Source organism: Adiantum capillus-veneris, chromosome 15 (genome assembly GCF_014529385.1).
Source record: "Adiantum capillus-veneris isolate H3 chromosome 15, ASM1452938v2, whole genome shotgun sequence".
Lineage (NCBI taxonomy): Eukaryota > Viridiplantae > Streptophyta > Polypodiopsida > Polypodiales > Pteridaceae > Adiantum > Adiantum capillus-veneris.
In genome coordinates, this window is record NC_140945.1 from 146,815,752 (window position 1) to 146,839,133 (window position 23,382).

At 45.8% G+C, this 23,382-nt stretch overlaps 1 protein-coding gene and 1 pseudogene across 1 annotated transcript in view; both read left to right on the top strand.

The window, feature by feature from the left end:
* Positions 1 to 23,382, top strand: part of MGD1 (monogalactosyl diacylglycerol synthase 1) — a 70,874-nt gene that overhangs the window by 29,271 nt on the left and 18,221 nt on the right. The window lies entirely within an intron of this gene.
* On the top strand, positions 20,230 to 22,662 carry LOC147441636 (uncharacterized; annotated as a pseudogene).

Sequence of the window (23,382 nt, forward strand, 5' to 3'; positions counted from 1 at the left end):
TTTCTATGTCTTGTAACATGCATATGTGAGCATTTGTGTTGCATTGTGATGTGCCAACCACTGAATATTCCTAATTGGATGAGATTGCCTGGGTATGTAATTTTAGTGCATCAAGACACCCGTGGAAGATCAATACGGTCTGGGTGTGATGGCTAATTTTACTACGCCGGAATATCAAGAGTTCCGATCTGGACGAAAGGAGAAGCTAACTCCTTGATCAAAACAGCCGATAGGAGCAGCTAACTCCTTGATCAAAAGAGCAGAAAGAAGAAGCTAACTCCTTAATAAAAAGAGAAAACTGATTGTCCCTTGGAATATCCCTCGGAATGACCCTCGGAAATTTTTGAGCTAGCTTCAGTTGTTTTGCAGATATGCTGTAATCGTGGACGATTACTCTCTCTCAAGAAGGGGAGATGTAACAAACTGCTGACGTGTCAAAGCCTAAAGAATGGAGCCAACTTACAGATGATGTGGCTGTCCGAGAGCAAAAACCCTAACCCTAATTTCTGCCAAAAACCCTAACTGTTGAAACCTTAATTTTGGAAACCTTAACCCTAAACCCGTAAACCCTAATTCTAGAAACCCTAACCCTAAAACCTGCAAACCCTAATTCTAGAAACCCTAAGAAGAACAAGCAACAGAAAAAGAAGTCCTACCAACTTATGGGGACCCCGTCCGATGGGGCCCCAAGTGACATAAAGGCATTAAAAATAAAGCAGAACACACTCTAAAGACTTTGCACATCAAAATATGATGATGTGGCACCTGCACGGATGTCCCGGAATTCGCGGCGGATTTTAAGCGAATTCCCGAAATTTTAGGAAAGTGATTTTTTGGGGTGAGCCTTTCATATTTGATGCTTTTAGGCTTTGGGCCTTTAAATATGAGCCTTGAGGGCCCTCTCTGGCACTTTTTAGTGCGCAGATTGCAGAGCAGGTGCTCCTCGGCTATTGTACTTTGTGAATCGGCAGTAATATAAAGAAATACCGAAAGGGGCGCCAAGGTTTGGGGCCAATACTCTCTGGGGTGGAATTCCGCCACTCCGTGTGGCGTGTCGTCTCTCTCTCTCTCTTTCAGTTCAGTTGTTATTGAAGTGCTAAAAGTTTGTTCAATCTGTTCTTTTCTATTAGCACGTGTTGCCCGTCTTGTGACACGACAATTTTGCTAAGTTTGTATATATAGAAACCTAGCGCTAGCACTTCAGGCAAAACAAGCCGCAGGAACCCGACGTTCATCAGGCAACTTCTCAGCAAGACTCCCCCCACCCCGCGACAACTCTAGTGTTTTCACTCACCAGAAGGCCAAGCGTTTTTGCATCAGATCAGCCAGCGTTTTTGCACTTGTAGATTCCCGGCGAAGGTAGACAACATATCATCCCTAGCTTTAGCATATTCTCACAGCAACACAGCAGACTCCTTAGCATTAGCAGATTTCCACCGCAAGATCAGTTTTCAGCCCTAGCGTTTTTGCATCAGCCTGGCATTTCAGCGTTTTGCAGATTTACCGCGACGGAACCAACACAAACACCAATGTTTTCAGTTTTTAGCAATCAGACTCCGCAGTAGAACCCCGAACCTCATAGACCTCACCTTCCCGTAGCAGATCCTCGCCGCACGGTCAGATCCCTCAAAGTTTGCAGATTCAGCCTGGAAAATGCAGATTTCAGCATCTGCGTTTTAAACGCGTTGTCGTCGTCCCGTCGTCATCGACATCGTCACAGACATAGAGTCAGAATTCAGCAGATCTAGTTTTGCTAGCATTTTCAGATTTCAGCCCGTCTCGTCGTCGTCCTCATCACCGGCAAGTCCAAGCATTGTAGAGATTTGTGCAATCATAAGTAGACCGCTCTTGCCATAGAGAGAGGGGCCTTTGCAAGAGGGTTTGATAGCCTTTTGGTGTCGTATTCTTCTCTCTCCATCCCTCAGTCTCATGCACCTTCATTCACAGTGTTCATCACTTTGTTTGTGTCCATTGCACTCTCTCACTAAAGGAACGGAAGGCTCTCCCTTTCGTAAGTAAAAGGAACCCTTGAGCACAGCAAAGTTCAACATTCACTTCTGCAGCACCTAACATTGGTATCAAAGCTTTGGCAGTGTTCTTGATCACTCAAGGAAAGAACCACAAGAATTTTTTTGCTTGTTGCGGTTGCACGTAACCAAGTCCTCTTGGGCGTATCGATTCCTAATCGTGTTTTTGAAGAGTGACAAGAAACCCAAGAAAGAAGGGCTTCTTCAGCCTCCTCTTGTGCCTCTTTTCACTCATTGAGAGTGGACCGTGCACTAAGCGGCCGGCCAATCAATGTGAGGTGGGAAAAAGCAACCTTGGTGTGAGCGCAAGGCTGCTAAGGGGTGCGTCCGTGGAAAAGAGCAGAACTCGGGTGAAGAGAAGATCCTTCTCTAACACAGATTGCCAGCGAAAGAAGAACCTCAAGAACTCAAGAGCCTCAAGAACCCAAGAACCTCAAGACCCACAAGAACCCAAGTTCCTCGTGAACTTAGGAACCCAAGACCACAAGAACCCACAAGAACCCATGACTTCAGTGGATGGTCATCACCTGAAGCGGAATGGATACTTCGCATGGACGTGGTGAGTATGGGAGTGGCGAAGAAGAATTGTCCCCACCAGGAGGTTTTTCCGACCCTCCCCCTTTCCCATCTACGCCAAGGATTGCACTAACTCCTATGGAGGAGTTGAAGCAGTTGTTTATGGAAAGGAAGTTAGAACGCGAAGAAAGAAAGGCAGCTATTGAGCGTGAGCGTGAGAAAGCGCGCTTGGTGACCGAAGAAAGAATGGCAGCCATAGAGCATGAGGACAACAAAAGAAAGGGCGCTTTGTTCCGATTACTTTCTGCAAGAGATTCGAGAAAAGAAGACTCTCTCAGTCTCTTCTTCTCCAAAGCACGACACACAGGATTTGCATGATGATAAGCATGATGATTTGCCTGATAATGATAAGCATGATGATCTGACTGACAATGACAAGCATGATGATTTGCATGATGATCACAATGTGATTGCTCACAAGCATGATTATTTGTATGATCAAGACGTGATTGTTCCCAAGGATGATGGTTTAGTTGATGCTTTTTCTAGCGAAGCTAACCTCGTTTCAGATTCCATCAATCATGAAGAATCGATCTTGGCTTTAGAGTCGAGGTCCACAGCACCCCCCCCCCCCAAAAAGGCAGATTTAATCAAACACGACGAACCGATCTTGGCTCTCGAGCCTAGGTCGAAAGAACCCTTACAGGAAGTACTATGTGTTCGAATGATTCGCCAGCACGCATTGTTCTAGTGTTTTATTCGTGATTGTTTCCTGTTTTTAGTCAGCGTCTTTATGTGATCCCTTTTCCTAGGCATGACATATTGTACGTTGAGCACGGTTCACTCATGAATGAGCAAGGATGTATGCGGATTTCTCATGAAAAGCTGAAAAGTATGCATTCAAGGAATTCACATTCCATGTCTCTTCCTTGGCACAACGCAGTCGTAGAAAGAGCACAAGAAGGATTGAGCATCAAGCATCGGCATGTCCATTGTGATTTGCCGCAGTTGATTGATTTAGATCAGAAAGACAAGATTTGACCCCATTGTTTGCGTGTGTTTGATGAATGGTTTGGTACTCTGTTACTTTGTTCATCTGCATTGCATGCACAATTTGTTCGAAAGAATAGTGTTTTTCCAGTCACTTTACATGGAATGGGTACGTTCATGTTTTTGTGTTGGAAGTGGTTTCAGGAATTTTCAGCCTCAAAGATTCTTGAAGAAGGTAGACGCATGACTATAGACGAAGTTGGAGCATTGAAGCAGCCACATAAGACTTTGTGTCGCTTTCGGCGCGGCCCAGAGAAGAAGGCATTGCAGACATTTATGAAGTTCAAGTATCGCATGACCCACACATCAGAGTGGGTCACCATAAAGTCCTTTCTAGGATTCGGATGTTATTGTCGATCTCCCTCGACGCCATACAGTTCGGTACCAATACCTCACTTTGAAAAGGAGGGAATGTCACGTGACACATCCAACTCTATGTTGTCCGTGGACAAGCTACATCATGACCAGGGTTCAGTTCAGTCAAGTCAGTCTAGAATAGGAAGCGATCTGGCACTTTCGTGAGTCTGTTCGCAGACCGTGCATGACCAGACACTTAGAGTAGATGCATATCCCCTGGTTGCACACAGCATGATCACCATCAAGAGCTTTTTTTACAGTGCATAGACCTTTTTTCCTATTTTTGACAATTTTCACTTATTATTTTAAGTGATTTTTATTGGAACTAGGTAGGGCAATTTTGCTAACGAAGATGCATATCCCCTGGTTGCACACAGCATGATCACCATAAAGAGTTTTTTATAAACAGTGCATAGACCTATTTTCCTATTTTTGACAATTTTCACTTATTATATTAAGTGATTTTTATTGGAACTAGGTAGGGCAATTTTGCTAACGAAATATATAAGGAAACCAAAGCTAGCACTTTCTGGCAGAGGAGATAGCTGGAGCATTGCTCAACAGGCAACCTCTCAAGCAAGACTAACCAAGGACCTGGCGTTTTCTTTCATGAGCAAACCCAACGTTTTTCATGAACTAAAACCCATCAGCGTTTTCAGCTTTAAGCCTCAGCCTTCCAGCGTTTTAAGAACATCATATCAAAATAGATGGAATCATTCAAAATAGCCTGAACCAATGGGAGATAGAGCCTTCACTGAGAGAACTGAATCATGCACATATGCCTTTAAAATATCAAAAGCCAATTGATTGTAAATCTCTGTCTGACTATTTGACTGTGAATGAAAAGCCGATGAAAAATTCAACCTAGTGCCAAAATTTTCAAAGAGTGCGCGCCAAAAATTGGACATGAACTAAACATCCCTATCTGAAACAATCGATTTTGGCAAACCACAGAGCGGGTACCAATGCTTAATGAACAACCGTCCTACATCTTGTGCAGTGACTGTGGCTTCACAAGGAATCAACATGCAAAACTTGCTGAAATGATCAACAATTGTTAAACATTGAGTGTTCCTTGAATGCAAATGTAAGGTGCAGCGGAATGAATGTTGTATTTTCTCAAGATTAGTGATCTATATTTGCTTAAGATTCTTTTTAGTTCTTAGGGAAGGAGAGAGCCTTCCGTCTTTATGGAGAGTGCTATGATCACGAACAAAGTGAGTGGATATTGTGCGTGCAAGTGAATGAGACTGAGAGAAGGAGAAAAAAGAGATACGACACCCGAGAGGTTGTAAAACCCTCCTCCTAAGGCCCCACTCGTCGGTGAGAGTGGTCTACTTTGATTGCACAAAGGTGTACAATGCGTATGCAATGGACTGATGCAACGGGGACTATGTCGATGAAGACGATGAAGACTTTAGGGCTGAATTCGATGCTTCTTTATCTCCTGTCCGCAAAGGGGCAAGGGCTGAGAATCTGTGCCACTTCGAACCATGGCGAAACTGATGTAACAAGACTTGCTTCGGCTCCATGACTTCAGCTTCATCGATGATCTCTGGTTCTTTTTCTTCCGAAACGTCCTTTGGAGGTGTTCCTTGAAACACTTTTAACCAAGAAACATGGAAAACGTTGTGCATGGACCATGAGTTAGGCAACTTCAATTTCATTGAAACCTGCTGGAAATGGACCGTACATACGATAAGATAACTTAGGACATTTCTTTCCAGCTTGCTTAAGACGCTGTTTCATGATTCGTAGATACACTCAATCTCCTTCCTTGATTGAGACCTCCTGACGATGCTTGCTAGCTTGTCTAGAATAAGATTCCCGAGCCTTGCTTAGCCGAAGCTTCACACTCTCAGAAATCTCATCAAATGACTGACTTTCAGCATTGGCATCAAGCATTTGACTGACTGATCTAGTCAAAAGTGACTGGAACGGAAGGCCAAAAGCTGCCTCATACGGAGTTCGACCAATAGCAGAAGAGAAGGAATCATTTAGGATAGCTTGAATCAATGGGAGATAGAGCTCCCATTGAGAGTGCTGATCATGAACATAAGATTTTAACACATCAAAAGCCAATTGATTATAAATTTCGGTTTGACCATCTGACTGTGGATGAAAAGCAGATGAAAAATTCAACTTTGTACCAAAATTTTCAAAGAGTGCACGCCAAAAGTTGGACGTAAACTTAACATCCCTATTTGAAACAATGGACTTTGGCAAACCAGAGAGGGGGTAGCAATGCTTTATGAACAATTGTGCAACATCTTGTGCAGTAACTGTGGCCTTAGAAGGAATCGACATGCAAAATTTGCTGAAACAACCAACAATAGTTAAACATTGAGTGTTCCTTGAATACAGACTTGGTGGTAAGTTAGTCACAAAATCCATAGAGATATCCTGAAAAGGTTCCTCGGGAATAGGCAGCGGAAGCAAGAGGCCTTGCTGCTTACCTCGAGGAGCTTTTACTTTTTGACATATAGTGCAATGTGTGATATAACTAAACACGTCTTTTCGCATTTTAGGCCAATAGAAAAATCGTCCAATCTTTTCCAATGTGGTGTTCATACCCCTGTGCCAACCCGTGAGAGAATCATGTGCATCATGCAATATGGTTGGCCTGAGAGAGAGCAACACACATAGACGCTGACGAAAAAATAACAATCCATCACGAATGAGATAGTTGTTGGGTCCTTGGGAAGCAAGAGCCTGCAACCAATACTTACCACACTCCGAATCTGCATACTGATTCTTCATGCTGTCAAAAGACTCACCCTAGATAGAAAATGTGGTTCTTGACTCAAGAGCCAAAATCTGTCATTTGCGACTCAACGCATCTGCAACAGGGTTAGCTTTTCCAAGCACATACTCAATCAAACCTCCAAATTGCTCAAAAAATTGTGAGCACCGCGCTTGGCGATCACTCCAATGTGCACTAGGCATAGACTAGCACCACTTGAGGGCTTGATGATCTGTGCGCATTGTAAACTCTCTACCATACAAAAAATGCTTCCAATGCTTAAGAGAGTGAATGACAGATAAAAGTTCTTTATCATAAACTGAATAATTCTTTTCTGCACTATTGAGCTTCCGGCTAAGGAAAGCTACTGGGCGACCATGTTGCTGGAGCACAGCGCCTATGGCGACATTGCTCGCATCCGTCCATACTTCAAAGAGATCATCCCAAGAGGCAAGGATAAGACACGGTGCTTCTGTCACCGCAACCTTGAGAGCTGCGAAAGCCTCAATGGCTGCCTCGGGCAAGTCTACGTGTGACGGCGAGTCTTTACCCCTTTCAAAACATTAGTCATAGGTGCAGCAATGCGTGTAAAATTCTCTATGTGCGAACTATATGCTTGACATAAACCAAGAAAAGAACGCACATCATATGCAGTTTTGGGCAAATCCCAATTACGAACTTGTTGCACCTTCGCGGGATCTAGCTTGACACCTTCTGCAGAAATGATATAACCCAGATAAGTGACTCGAGTACGAAAAAATTCTTAGCTGCAATGTACAACTGATACTCATCCAAACGAGTTAGTACTCTTTCAACATCTAATTCATGTTGCTCCCACGATGCAGAAAAAATGAGAATATCATCTAAGAAGACGAACACACATACGCCTACCATGTTGCCGAAACGACCTACCATGAGACGATTGAACGTATCTACGGCTCCTGTCAATCCAAAAGGCATAACAATATACTCTCATTGCCCTCGCTTGGTGCGGAAGGCGGTCTTGAAAATGTCGCCTTTGAATACCCGTACCTGATGGTATCCACTTTTGAGATCAACTTTGCTGAAAACCTTTGCCCCATTGAGCCTATCAAGGATATACTCAATGCGAGGCATCGGAAACTTGTTCTTGACGGTCATCTTGTTTAATGGCCTGTAATCAATACACAAACGAGACGAACCATCCTTCTTACGAACAAACAAAATAGGGGCAGCAAAAGGACTTACACTAGGACGTATGAATGCTCTAGCCACCAACTCAGTGAGTTGTCGCTCTAATTCTTCCTCCTGTGACTTGTTCAAACGGTAGGGAGCCTTACTGAGAGGCTGCGCTCCCTCCATAAGCTCGATGCGATGGTCCTCCGGCCACTCAGGTGGGAGACGAGGTGGAAGATCATCCTGCAAAAAGAGATGTTTAAATTTCGTAAACAACTGCGAATACTTACCTGGAGCTTGAATGCTTTGGGAACTGGAGCAGCTTAAATGAATGCCGCTTGTGCTTCTCGTCGTAATTAGTGTGACACAAAACGTTTCGGGGTTTCGAGGTTTCTGAAAGGTTTCGTTTCGGAGCTCAAAGAAAGCGAAACACAGGTTTCGTTTTATATGTATGTTCGTATAATTATACATTGAATATAGATACAAATTCATATGTAAAGACATGTAATACCAAAATGTAGATGTGAGACTTGAGTCACGAGTGAACAAGGTAAGTCGGCAGCGAGCTGCAACAATGTGGAGGTAAAGATGAGGGGGCCATGCTGATGTGTAAGGTTGAGAGAGAGAGAGAGAGAGAGAGAGAGAGAGAGAGAGAGAGAGAGAGAGAGAGACATTATTCGATGCGCTTGAGGGTCAAAAAATCTATCGAGTTTTTGAGGTGACCTTTGTGCATAGCTTAAAAAATCCCGAAACGGGTGGTTTGAGGTTAACTGGTCAAAAGGGGACAAAAAGGAAAAAATCAACTCGTTTCGCACGTTTCGTCGAATCGTTTCGGCCGTTTCGCCATTTCGGGGTTTTAGAGGGCTGAAACGGGTTTTTATGTCACTATGGTCGTAATTCAGGCTTTACCTGCACATGCGAGATGAGAGGCAAGGAATGCAAGCCCTCCTCAGCACGAATGATGAGGGGGAATTTGTTTTGGCATATAAAATAAGAGTGTTAGCCTCCCAATCAACGAGAGGGTTCAGTTCACGAAACCATTTCATGCCTAAAATCATATCACATTTTTAGAGAGGAGACACAAGAAATTTCCTACGAAAAGAAGCTTGCTGAACGGTAAACATCACATCAAGGCACTCCTACGTGATGAGAGAGTCCATACCAGGAGCAAAGCCAGAAACCTCGAGAGGAGATTTTTGACTAACCACTAGGCGGGCTCTCTCAACAAGAGGGGGACTAATCACATCATGCTTACTGCCTGGATCAAACAATATGATAAAAAGCTGTCTTTTTACATGACCATAACACTTCATTAGAGATTCAACAATGTGTGTGTCAGAGTCCTGAGAAGATGCAGGTTGTGTTGTGACAGAGTTTCTGGTAGCTGTGGGTGCCTTTGGTTCTTTAGGTGGGACTGTCTTAGGACAGGCCTTCTTAATGTGCCCCTTGACGTGACATTGAAAACATCTACCTTCTTTAGCATAAATCACTTGTTCTTCAGCCGTGATGTATCCTCCTATAATTCCTTGTCCAGCTTTTTCATCCGGGGTTAGCTTAGGTTTTGCAGGTGCTTTAGCTTTACCCTTAGATTCATTTTTGAGAGTTCTTTTCGGAGGAATTAGATGAAGATGGGCTAGAAGAGTTACCATTCTTACCATTCTTACCGTTCTTACCATTCTGCGGGTTCTGAGAAGTTTGAGAGGTTGCTTGAGACGACTTGTTCTCCTTAGGCTTTCCCTTATTGTGCTTCATCTCTTGTGCAAGAGCAATCGGTACCGCCTTCTTGAGATCGATTGGATCAAGTACCTCCACATCAAACTTGATATACTTGTCCAATCCATAAAGGAATGCCTCCTTGCGCTCCGCATCCGATTTGCGCAATTGAGTGCCGAGTTGCAAAACACGATTAGAGAAAGACATAACTGGCATACCATTTTGCTTGAGAGCGCGACAATCGTCCTTCAATCATGCGAGGTACTGAGGTGGCATAAACTGCGCCTTGAGCTTGTCTTCGTCGGCTTTCTCTAGGTGCGCGGCCAACTGTGCCTCTTGCCATGCGTGGTACCAATTGACGGCATCACCGGCAAGGTACATGGCTGTTGTCAAAATATTGTATGTCTTCTTAGTTGTCGCAAAATAAGCATTGGAATGTGATCCAACCCTATGTGTCCGTGGACAAGCTACAGCATGACCAGGGTTCAGTTTAGTCAAGGTAGTCTAGAATAGGAAGTGATCTGGCACTTTTGTGAGTCGGTTCGCAGACCGTGCATGTCCAGACAGTTAGAATAGATGCATATCCTCTGGTTGCACACAACATTACCATCAGAATCCATCAAAATCCATTAGGGGAATTTTCTAGTGCATTAAACCTATTTTCCCTATTTTTAACTTATTATTTTTAAGTGACTTTTGTTGGAAACTAGGTAGGGCAATTTTGCTATGTTTGTATATATAGAAACCTAGCGCTAGCACTTCAGGCAGAAGAGGCGGCAGGAACCCGGTGCTCATCAGGCATTTTCTCAGCAAGACTCCTCCCGCGACAACTCTAGCGTTTTCACTCACCTGAAGGCCTAGCGTTTTTGCATCAGAGCAGCCAGCGTTTTTGCACTTGCAGATTCCCGGCGAAGGTAGACAACAGATCATCCCTAGCGTTAGCAGATTCTCACAGCAACACAGCGGACTCCCTAGCGTTAGCAGATTTCCACCGCAAGAGGAGTTGTCAGCCCTAGCGTTTTTGCATCAGCCTGGCATTTCAGCGTTTTGCACATTTACCGCGATGGATCCAACACAAGCACCAGTGTTTTCAGTTTTCAGCAATCAGACTCCGCAGTAGAACCCCCGAACCTCGTAGATCTCACCTTCCCGCAGCAGATCCTTACCGCACGGTCAGATCCCGCGAAGTTTGCAGATTCAGCCTGGAAAAACGCAGATTTCAGCATCTGCGTTGTCAGCGTGTCGTCGTCGTACCGTCGTCATCGACATAAAGTCAGAATTCAGCAGATAAAGATTTGCATATTTCAGCCCTTAGCATTTTCAGATTTCAGCCCGTCTTCTCGTCGTCCTCATCGTCGGCAAGTCCAAGCATTGTAGAGATTTGTGCAATCATAAGTAGACCGCTCTCGCCATAGAGAGTGGGGCCTTCGGAGGAGGGTTTGACAACATTCTGGTGTCGTATTCTTCTCTCACTATCCCTCAGTCTCATGCCTCTTCATTCACAGTGTTAAATCACTTTGTTTGTGTCCATTGCACTCTCTCACTAAAGGAATGGAAGGCTCGCCCTTTTATAAGTAAAAGGAACCCTTGAGCACAGTTCGGAGCACTCATCTTGAGCAAAGTTCAACATTCACTTCTGCTGCACCTCACAACTTAGTTGTGTTGTCTCAGTATCCGGTGCTGAGAGGGAGTGTTAAGAGTTATACCACCGTTATTTTGTATGGCTAATGATTGTCTTGGGCTGGTCACTCATTGCACACCACGTAGGTTGCACAAGTGGACACTTGAGCACGTGTTCGACCTGCCATTTTTGAGCTTGGCTGGGTGCACACACATTATTAGCCATTTTTAGGCTTTTATGTTTTTTGCACTAGTTCACATTTTTGCCCTACCTCAACCCAACATTTTATTAAAGCAATGCTTGGGGTCTTGTATTCAGATATTGTGTTATTGAGAGCATCTGTGCATTTAGCGTTTTTCTCTCTGTCTCTCCCCCACCGTTTTTGGGGCGTGTGGCTCTCACCCTCTCCGTTGCTCACTCTCACACCTTGTAGAGATGGTCCTTGTTCTTCGCAGTCAGAACACTTTCCCTCCTTGAGATAATCTGATCTCTGTTTCTCGGTCAATCGAGGTCGTGCATCCTCCTTTTTTGAAAACTTCCTATTTCTTCTGCTATCATTTGCTAAATTTTGTCCGGTCCTTGATGTCAAAACTTGATTAGTGGGGTAAGTCAGGTTACCCGAATGCATAGCAAATCCCCGCTTAGCATGTACCATCAATTGTTGTATGGACTCTTACTTTTACTCAAGGCAGTAATCTCGGATCTCTTTGGAAAGTCCACAACAAAACCGCTCGATTTGCCGCTTAAAAGTGACTTTTTTGAAAGAAGAGGCGGGTAGAAAAGCATCCCAAAACCTCTCACAATAAGCATCCAAAGTGTCAGCCTTGGTCATCCGAAGATGGTTCCAAGCTGTCATCACAACACAGCCTAGAAGAAATAAAGAGCCGTTTGAAATCTAACCACTTGGTAGGGGCTTCTTTTCGTAAAAGAAGAGTGGACCACCACATTTCTGCATTTCCTTTCAAGAATGATGCTACCCTCCTTATCTTGGAGTGCTTGGAGTAGCGTCCTCTGGAGAATGCTATATCAAACAATGAATAAAGGCTAAAGCCTTGGGAGCATCTCCGAATCTTGAGAAGGATTTAAACTTTACTGATTGTCCACCTTCCTTAAATTCCTTGGTCTTTTTGCCCTTGTCCTCGAGAAAATCATATTGATTTGCTATGTAAAATGTTTCTTCTTGCATAGAACATGTGATCGTTCAACGTTGGAGGCCAAACTCTCAGAGAAGGATGAATTCTCGGTAGAACTATTAGAAACTGGTCGGGATCTGCTCTTCTTTGCCTTCTTCTTGTTCTTTCCAAAACTTTGATTCTTTCTTCGCTTCTTGCCCTTTCTATCCTCTTCGCCGAATCAGAAGAGAGAGTTAACCGAACTGTCAGAAGAGGAAGAACCTGGTAGTCGTTCGAAGCGTATATACTTCTTCTGTTTTCGTGCACTTACAAAAGAAGATCGACGCCCAAATAACCAGGATAGTCAGTCCCCTTGTTGCACTTCTTCGATTGTTTCTTCGCTCCTAGAAGTTGGTTGACTCGTCTTTCGTTGATGTCATGGAGTCCATCAGTAAACATCCTTGGGGTGGGTGGTTTCTTGAGGGCTGATTTTATTGGTGAGTCAATGGCTTTCTGCCAATGAGGATGCACTTCGTCAATCGGGTGCCGGGTCTAAAATTTGGCATACTGTGGATTCTTTGCAAACTGGAGCATCTGCTTTGCGTACTCATCAACCTGTTGTTGACGTTGCATCGCCATAAGCTGATATTGCGTAGATCGAGGTGGCCCATATCCAAGGTGGTAGGAGTCGTCGTTTGCTTGTTGCCTGAATCCATACGTGTCACGAGAAAAGGGATCGGATTATCTCAAGGGGGGGAAGTATTCTCAAGGATCGTTATCACAACAGCGCGTTTTGCGGAAATCTGTACAGCCAGCCACGTCAGCAATTCATCGCAATAATCGAAAATCCGTATAGCCAACTCGCTCGCCACTTTTTTATTTATCCTAGTGTCCCCAAGGCCTTGTCGACAAATGCCCAATAAGTTGGGACACTTGTTAGCATGCCACGTCATCAGTTTGTGACACCTGCCAAGTGGCCTAACTTTTTAAAGTTTTACCAACTTATGGCACCCCATCTGTCAGATCCTATTATAAAATAAAGCAGACCCCCCCCCAACACACACACAGACAGATTATTGTGCAAGCGATTGATGATGTGGAAGGACTGTACAACAAAGTTACTTGGAATGGGAACGGGGAACCGGAACGGGGGGCTCCGGAACGGTACCGGAACGTATAGGCGGGGACTGGAACGGGAACGCCGGAACGGTCCACCAAAAAACGTTGAAATTAGCCTCAAAACAACCTATAAGTTAGGAAACAACTATAAGCCAAGCTTCTAACACCTACTTGGATAATTAGAATCATGTTCAAGCATGTTTTAAGTTTCAACATGTCGCTTGTGCGCGATGCGCGTTAGTGGTTGCGGATGTAAATTCAATTTACCGGGGTTGTAGACACCTCATAACATACTAAGTGCATCACAAATAACATTATCTAGGAAGTGCAAAGATTGAAGAGCTCAATAAAGTTGAATAGACAGAAAGACGGATTAAAAACTTAAAAGACTATGACTATATAGTATAAATTCAAGTGTGGCTTATAAGGCCAGCCAAGGCACTACAAAAAGGTAAGCACTGAGAAAAGATAACAGTCGAGGCTCAAGAGTAAAGACTAGCCACTATGGACGCAAGAGCTCAATACATAGATGCCAAAATGCCATAATGGAAACATGTCAAGGGCCAAGGCTCAAGGACCAGTGGCAGAAGAGCCAGCCTGCCAATTTGTAGTGGTGTCATGGAGATCATGGATGTCATCCCAATCCTCATCCCCAACAGGCTCGTCCGCATCATCCACTTCATGTAAAACCTCTGTAGATCCACCCTCCCCAAGTATCTCCGCCTCTGCCTCCATCTCCCACTGTAGAAAGGGATCTGATACTTTGGATGCCCATACGCAAGTTTGCACTCACAAATACAAGATCATTTGCTTTCTCCACTGCAAGTCGGTTTCTCTTCCTGGATGCAACGTGGCTATAAACACTCCACAATTGCTCCAAGCAAGAGGAGCTAACCGCTTGGCTGAGGATGCGGATAGCTAGTCTCTGAAGCTCTGGCCCATCTGAGCCATAGTCCTGCCACCACAAAACTGAGGAGATCTTGGTGCGATCAACTTGGGCATCGGCAAGCCCAAATGATCCTCGCATATCCCTGTACATAGCAAGTTGATCCTTGATTTTGCGGCGCTCTTCCCGATCAGGGTGAAACATGGTCAAGATCTCGTTCCATTGCTTGGTCACCTCCCCATCATGCTCCTGTCCTGCACCTTGAAACTTTGGATCCAGCACAAAAGCCGCACCATGGAAAGGGGAAGCATAGGCGTCCCATCTGCTCTGACAAAGCAAGCTAATCTCCTCAAACCTATCTGCATTTGGCTCAAGTGTTTGGAGGGCCTCCACCATGCGATCCATGGCCTCATAAACCTTGCCAATGCAAGGTTGCATGCCATCAACTACTCGAAGCAAGTGGAGTACCGGCTGTACCATTTGGTCTATAGTCTTCAGTGACTCCCAAAACTGGGGATCCTCTGACTTGCTTGCACATAAGATCCCTGCGACTGAACCTGCGTAGGATGAGGAAGTATACTCCGTACTGATGAGGGTCTGCCGCACTGCACTCTGACATTCGCATAGGCGATGAACCATTAGGTAGTTGTAGGCAAAGCGGGTCTCGCAATACTTCAAGAGAACCTTACCCCCTGACCGCTTCAAGAATGCAGCACGAAGGACATTGTGATTGTTGATGAAGGACACTATCTTGGACGCACTTGTAATGAGAGGCTCAATCCAAGGTAGGCGCCCTATATCCTTTAAAAGGTTATTGAGACAATGTGCCATACAAAATGACACTTTGATGCGGGGATACATGCCCTCCAAAATGGCGCCGGATGCCCTGTTTGATGCCTCCCCATCCGTGACAAGTTGCAACACCATCTCTGGGCCAATGATCTCTATGGCAGACGCCCACTCTCCAGCAAGCACATCGGCGGATTTCCCTGTTTCTGTGGCGTCATGTGAGTGGGCAAAGTACATCTCTCCCTTGCAATTAGCCACAAGCCCATGAATGGATCTCCTCCTTGTGTCGCTCCATCCATCTGCAATGAGTGTCACTCCATACTTGGCCCATTGTCGCTTGATGTTTACGGCTGCCATCTCCACAACGGCCTTCTCTCTATCAAGAAGAGTAGTACGGAGGGCCTCTGAAGTGGGTGGCACGTAGCGTGGCCCGTAATCCCCAATCCTTGTGCACATTGCCTTGAAGTAGTCCGACCTATACAATGTACATGTCACAAAGGTCAAAAGAGAAGACAATGTAGATTGAAAAACAAACATACTAGTTATGGTCATGATATGAAAGAGCATTGAGAACTTGGAACTTACCGAGCCTTTATGAAAGGGATATGATCGTGATAAAAAAAGTGGGCAACGGCGGCATCCACATCCTCCTTCTTTTTGGATCCCATGACGAATCTAGAGTTTGTTGACGATGGGTGGGATGAGAGGGAGTGCTCGTTTGAAATGATGATTGAGCCGCCGCACTACTACCTCCAACGGAAGCGTGCGAATGAGTGGTAGAAGAAGGAAAAACCAAGTGATTGGGGTCAATGGCTTTCCGCTTGGGTCGATCATTTGCTTTGGCTCTTATGATGGCATCCTTGATCTCAAGCTCCTTCTTCTTCTCGGCCGTCACATTAATGCAAAGTTTCACTTGCTCCCCCACTATGTGAAGGAGATGTGCTCGAACCTTGCTTGTCCCGGATTTGCGTTGAAATCCACATAGTTTGCATGTCCATGATCTTGCACCGCCTTCTTTGCCCAAGACTTCGGAGTGCACCTCATCCCACCATGAATTCTCATCCTTCTTTCCTCTCTTACCAACCGAGGGACCTTCATTTGATGCGGAAGCTTGTGCCATGTTGATGGCGCTTGAGACTTGAGGCTTGAAACTCAAGAGAGAGATGGAGGGATGGAGCTTGAAAGTTGAGAGAGGGATGGAGCTTGAGAGAGGGATGCAATGAAGGAAATTGGAATGGAGCTTGCAAGTTGCGAGAGGGATGAAGCTTCAACCTTGAGAGCTTGTGGCTTCGAGCTTGAGAGAGAGGGTGAGAGAGGCTTGAAGCTTCAAGCTTGAGAGAGGGTGTGAGAGAGTGGCTTCAAGCTTCAAGCTTGAGAGGGAGGGTGAGAGGGAGAGAGTGGCGCTTCAAGACTCAAGTAGCAATGCGGGAGAGTGAGGGCTATGAAATTGTGAGGGGTGTGCATTAGCTTTTATAGGAGAAAATAGTGAAGACCCCCTCCCCCCCCCCCTCCCCAAACACACACACACCTCTAGTGTGAACCATCCCATGAGTGGGCGCTCCAAAAACTGCCGCCTGTTTTTGAAATTTAAAAACTGCCACCCAAATTTGAATTTTAAAAACTGCCGCCAGACGTTCCGTCCGGCCGTTCCGGACCGTTCCGTCCCGTTCCGCCCTGCTGGAACGCCGTTCCGCTGTTACGTTCCGGAACCGGAACGTCCGCCCGTTCCCGTAGCCGTTTCTCCAGCCGGCCTTGCTCGGAACGCCGTTATGGAACGAAATGCCCCCGTTCCGCCCGTTCCGTGTTACTGTGCTGTACAGACACTTCCGCAATTAACGTTGACAGGTTGTTGACGTGGCAGTGTACGGATCTCTGTGAAATACGTTGGATATTGACGTGGCAACTGTACGGAATTTCTAATTTTACGCTGGCTACCTTTTTGCACTGGCTTTCGGACCATGTGCTTTTTCGGACCATGTCTTGTAGCAGTTTGACAACATCTATGCCATGGAGAATCACTCAGAAGAATCAAAGATTTTTCGAGCCATCGATTCTCTCAGAGGTAGTGCCATGCAGTGGTGAATGTCTTTAGCTACCAAGCCGCACACTCCAAGGACTTGGCAAGGTTGAAAGAGTTTTTTTGCCCGAAATTACGTGCCATTTGACACCCTCCTTCGGAGTGCAGGTTCTGGTAGAGTGCGGTATCTTGAAATACTTGCCACGGAAACCCTAATAGAGTACAACGTGAAATTTTTAGACATCTCTCATCAGGTGTCTCTTCTCGAGCTGATAACCTTGGAGCCTTGGAATATTGTCTGTCCAAGCGAGTTCCGACCATTCGAAAGCTTATGGATCATGCTGTGGTCAACTACAACCTTATGGAAGGAACATGACCCTAATTTTGGTGCAAGTCTTAGGAGTGAAAGGCAATTGTTTTTTGGAGCTCGATTGAGCAAGATGCACTGCGAATGCTTTTTAAGTTTGATTTAGAGAGGTTTTGAACTTTGTTTGAGAAAATTGTTTGAAATGGATGCTATTTGTTTTGAACCTATCTTGGTGTTGATGTGAGCATTGTTTGACTTTGGTTTTAACTATGATTTGTGATCTACTCTTGGGTGGGGTATTGAAGAAAAGAATTGATGTTTGATATTGTTTGAAACCTCCGAACTACGTAGACCGAGTATCTGGGGAGCGTTTTGTTGTATGCTAGAAAACATCGGAACGACGCAAACCGGGTGTCTAGGGAGCATTTTGTTGTATGCTAAAAAACTTGTGAACAACGCAGACCAGGTGTCTGGGGAGCATTTAGTTGCATGCTTGAAATTACCAAGCGATGCAGGCTGCGGTTTGGGGAGTTTTTGGTTGTATGTGTCCTCCAAGTTTGCCCAAACCTTTTTAGGTTATTGCTGGGGGAGTGGAGAGGTGGTTGTTGAGTAGCTTCATGCGTAAGACTGTCTGACATCTGTTTGAGAGGAATGCTCAATGGCTTGTTCATTGTGTCTTGTAACATGCATATGTAAGCATTTATATTGCATTGTGATGTGCAAACCATTGAATATTCCTGATTGGGTGATCATTACAGACACAGGGTTAGATGTGCACGTGACACAATACTTCCATGAACTCAAATTGTGAATCATTGCTAAGAGATCCTTCACGCAAATGTGTGCAACCGTTTTTGATTTTAGAAGACGATGACTCTCATAAGCTACCACGTGGCCATGAGGCATCAATGATGCTCTCAGACTGCTACAACATGCATCGCAATGCACCTTAAATGATGTCACATGTGCATTGCACTTGAGCTGCTTGAACAAGCTAATGCTACAGGTCATCGTTAGTCTTAGTCAAGTATAGCTGAGGGTCTAGCCTGACACTTTGTGAGCCTCTAGAAGGACATGCACAATCATGCAGATCATAGTTGCATACCCTCACTTGCCTAGTACAGTCACTTAGTCACTTAAATCATTCAGTAATAAGTGAACAAGCCGAACATTATGAAGTTGTGGGGTTTCTGGCATGTTACCTGACCCAAGATTTTGCAGTATAAAGGTGACCCTGGGGCTTAGGTTGGATCTCAAGTGAAGTAACCTTGTGTTTGTGCAAAGTACTAGATCCGAGTTAAAATCCTTAAACACTTCCACTGCACTTGACATTGGTATTAGAGCCTACATGTATTAGCCACTCCCACCCTTAGTCCATCACGCATTGGGTGCGCTCTTGTTGTCATGGCTATGTCTTGGATACCCTTAAGGCATAACCTCGTCATCATGAACGAAGATGAGCATCGAATACACAAAGATCCTGATCTTGAGTACTAGGATGCGCTTGCCTTGTGTGCGGATATGGAAGCCTGCAAGGAGTTGGAGAAAGGATTCCTAACCCTCTTCTGCATTTGCATTCGCATATAGCCTGCATCCACTTCTGTCGACATGGAACCATTGGAAATACCTCCAAGCATCCTTACCTTTTATCTTGTTTTCACGAAAGACTATTCGGGTGACAGTACTTGCTGGCAAGGTAGAGTCATCATCGAGGCTGATATCTGCAACAATAATAAGGCTGTGTAGTAACTTGTATGGTCGGTGTTTACATTGTGGCAGTAACTAGATACACATTATTTGTAAGTTCGGAGGAATTTTTATTGGTTTATGCATCCACAAGTATGAGAGGCATTCATCATCAACAGTATAGAAAGCATCCATAGGAAGAAGTTCGGCAGTTGCGTCTCACCTTTAGCAAGGGGGGATGTCACGTAAACATTGCACTTGAGCCACGTGGACAAGCTGCTGCTATAGGTCAGCGTTATAGTCTTAGCCATGTATAGCTTGAGATCTAGCCTAGCACTTCATGAGCCTCTAGAAGGACATGCATGATCAGGGAGGTCACGACTCATAGTTGTATACCCTCACTTGCACAGTATAGTCACTTAAGCATATAGACACATGATTAGTCATGCCATTTATTAATAAGTGAACAAGCCCAACTGTCAACATTATGAAGTCGTGGGGTTTGTGGCATGCTACCGGACCTAGGCTCTTTGCAATATAAAGGTGACCCCAGGGTCATCACTTGGATTATATAAACGCTCTTGCTTTCTAGTGCTCATTCTTTCAAATTCTCCAAATTTCTCAACTATTCTCAAAGCTATCTATACACTCAAAGCTTACGATACTCTCAAAGCGATGACGAACTTGTGTTTAGTGAGTGCTATAAGCACACTGCACACCTTTACTGGACGGAACGAACTCTAGCGGCAAACACGGACAATGCCTACTGGGAGGAACGAACCTCAGAGGCAATCAGGTAGGATACTCGGGAGGCACGAACCCCGGGAACTATCGAGTGAGCCAGCTATTACCTTGTGAAGCACCTCAAGCAGAGGGATTGGACCCTCTGCGCCTGGGTGGATAGATCACCCCCCGGGGTGGGAGATTTTACCTTGCGAAGCACCTCAAGCAGGGGGATCGAATCACTGCATGGGGTGGGGGAATTTACCTTAGCCTCCATTGAGGCTGCCTCGAGTGGGGGGATTGGACCCCCCACGCTTGGGGTGGATAGACCACCCCGCGAGGCTCGAGCCGGTGACATCAGGCGAATGGAAAGAGTGTGCATGACACGTCTTCACTGGCATCGTTGAAACGTGGAGTAGCCTTTGGTGAATTCGGTTTAGCATGTGTGTGGGGAGCGGACAATCATAGCGTCTGCAGCTTTTGGAGGCAATTGGAGATTGCGAGAGTGGGAGCTAGTGTGATCAAAGTTAGAAAAGTTACTAGCATACATTGTAGGAGTGTACGCTTTGATCTCTATACCCACTCTCTTAGCGCAGCTGAAGCGCTCGTAGGTAAGCTAGATGCAGAACAACGCTTCAACAGATGGAGATGCAGTCTGTCGAGATCGTACCGAGACCGGGCCCGTAGACCAAGTTCCACCTCCGCCGCCGGGGAGCAGTCCGTCAACCACGTTAAGGTAACCACCTTCAACGTTAACGGACTCAAAAACAAAAGGAGCGAACTTGGATCGTTGATGGGAACCGGGAAATGGAACATTGTCGGGGTGCAAGAAACCCGAATGTTCCAAGGATGTTAGCCTCTTAGACTCCCCGGGCACGTGGTCTCCAATGCCCTAGGCACCGCAAAACCAGGAGAACGTGGAATGGCGTCTCTAGTTGCAATTGAGCTCAGGCCCTTTGAGCTCAACTTCTCTTCCCCGAATTAGATTTTCATACAATTTTTTCCCAAAGGTTCAGGGGCTTGGATTCATGGCAATGTGTACATTCCGCAACGCCAGTTGGGCGAAGCCAGGACAGTCGCTTTGAAGACCCTTGCCCGAACGGCATCTCGAACAAAAACCTACCGGTAATTGCTGGAGGTGACTTCAACATGAAGACAGGGGCACTGAAGAAGTGGCTACTGAGATGCGGAAGAGGATTCGAGAGCTTAAAGGTTCGAGGCTCGAACCTCACGTACCATTCCAGGTGGGGGAAGGGAAATTCGAATATCGATCACTTAATCGTGAACGAATCCGCCGCGAGACAACTTCTCAACAATACGATACAGAGGGGGATAGACTTGTCAGACCATTGGCCACTAGTGTGCCACCTACACTCTGTGGATTCGGGAGTAGCAGCCAAAGCTACTTTGCCGTCCGTACCCAAATTGGACGCATGTAAGATGGATGTGAATTGCAGGCTGTTCCTCGATGACTCGATGGAATACTCTGCTGCACCTCGAGCATGAGTACGGACGTGCGATCCAATAGTGCTATGACAAGTTTGTTTTCGTTGCTACATCAATTGCCAAAGAGGCAGGAGCTCTTTCCACGAAGCCCCCGCCAAGGCCAAGGTCAGGTTGTCGACTCGAACCTCGGGCTCGGAGACTCATTAATGCGCGCCGGAAAGCCTGGAATAAGGTGAGGAACAAGGCTGCGAACACTAGGGCTGGCCGACAAGCTGTTAGGGAGTACAAGGCAATGGCACTTCATGCGAAGGCCATTGTCCGTGACAGTAACCAAAGAACCTTTGAGCGCTTCGTGGAAAAAGGGAATGAGCTCCTCAGGGAGGGTCAAATGAAGAAATTCTTTACCCACCTCAAGAAAATAGTTGGGAAGGGACAAGGAACTATTGCCAATCAACCTTTGAATGCAAATGGGGAGCTAGTAATGGAACGAGAGAGGCAATTACAAGTATGGGAGGATCACTGCTCCAAGGTATTCGCCGATACGGACGGTACCATCAAGGATCCTCTTGCATGGTATGACAAACACGTGCCATCTGGCCTGGTATGCTTGAGGTATGTGACCTGTTGAATTGGTATGAAGTACGGGAGGCCTGTCGACGGTTGAAGAGGCACAAGGCAGCGGGTGGCAATGGTTTACCACCCGAATTCTTTAAGCTGCTTGTGAAAGATAAGGGGCTTAGGTCGGATCCGCGTAAGCCACGATCGGAGATGGGCAAGGCATACTTGCACATGATTGAGGGCATTTACGATACCTGAGACATCCCAGCCGGCGCTAGCGACGCAGTGATTGTGTCAATCCCCAAGAAGGGCGATCTGACCAACACTGATAACTATCGCGGGATCGAGTTAATCTCCATTGCCATAAAAGTCCTCACTACTGTCGTGATTAGGCGGATCACTAAGATACTTGAAAAGAAGAACTTCTTCAATCCCGGCCAAGCAGGATTCCGTACTAATGAGGAATGCATAGGACAGGTCGCATGTCTGAAGGAGATCGTGAAACTCCGTCACAAGGATGGGAAACCAACTTATGCGGCCTACATTGATTTCAAGAATGCGTACGACGCAGTACCGCACGAGGCGTTGTTCCTAAAGCTCGCTGCGGCTGGCCTGCAAGGTTGAGCACTTAGATTTTTCCAAGCGCTCTACAAGTCCACCTCTGTTAAAGTCCGACACATGGAACAATTGTTGGATTCAATTCCGGTGCAGCGGGGAGTCCGCCAAGGATGCTCGGGATCGCCCTGTCTATTCAATATATACATCGACGATATTTTAGACGCAGATGGGGAAACATGGGGCTTGGAATTACCTAACCTCCTCAAGAGAATTAAATGACTCCTTTTTGTTGACGACATGGTTCTACTTGCTGACTCTCCTGAAAGCCTACAAACGAGCCTTGACAAGGTAAGTGAATGGGCAAAGACCTGGGGCATGACCTTTGGAATTGACAAATGCATGGTCACGGTGTTCCACGGAGACCTGCAGGATCTCTCTATGAGGATCTTTATTCTGGGTGGTGAGATGGTTGCAGTGGGTGAAATGTACAAGTACCTTGGCATCTACGTAGACTCTACCTTTTCCATTGAACGCATCGTCAAGGAGCGAGCGGACAAGGGGAGGAAAAGTCTATTCGCATGTGAGCACCGACGAGCGAACTGAAGCATCCCTATATGGTCTCGACTGACTGTTTTTAAGGCGTGCGTATATCCAGTGATTTGTTATGGTGCGGAAATTATGGGGGCCCACAATCAGCGTGTCCTTCACTCTCTGCGGCGCCTCGTCGCCACCGGGATGTGAATGTTACTCGGAAAGGGAGCAAGGTCAACCTCTGTAGGGACGACAACTCTCCATGACGAGTTTAACATACCACCCGTACCTGCCTTTGTGGGGGACAACGAGCAAGGGCTTTTGACACGTACCGCTCGGTTTTATCTACCTGGATAGGCTCCTTGGTAAACAAGAAGCCTAAGAACCAACCGTTCAAGAAGTGGACTCGGACGACAAGAACCGAGAATTGGATGAATAAGTATATCCCAGCGGCTGGCTTTAGCTCAG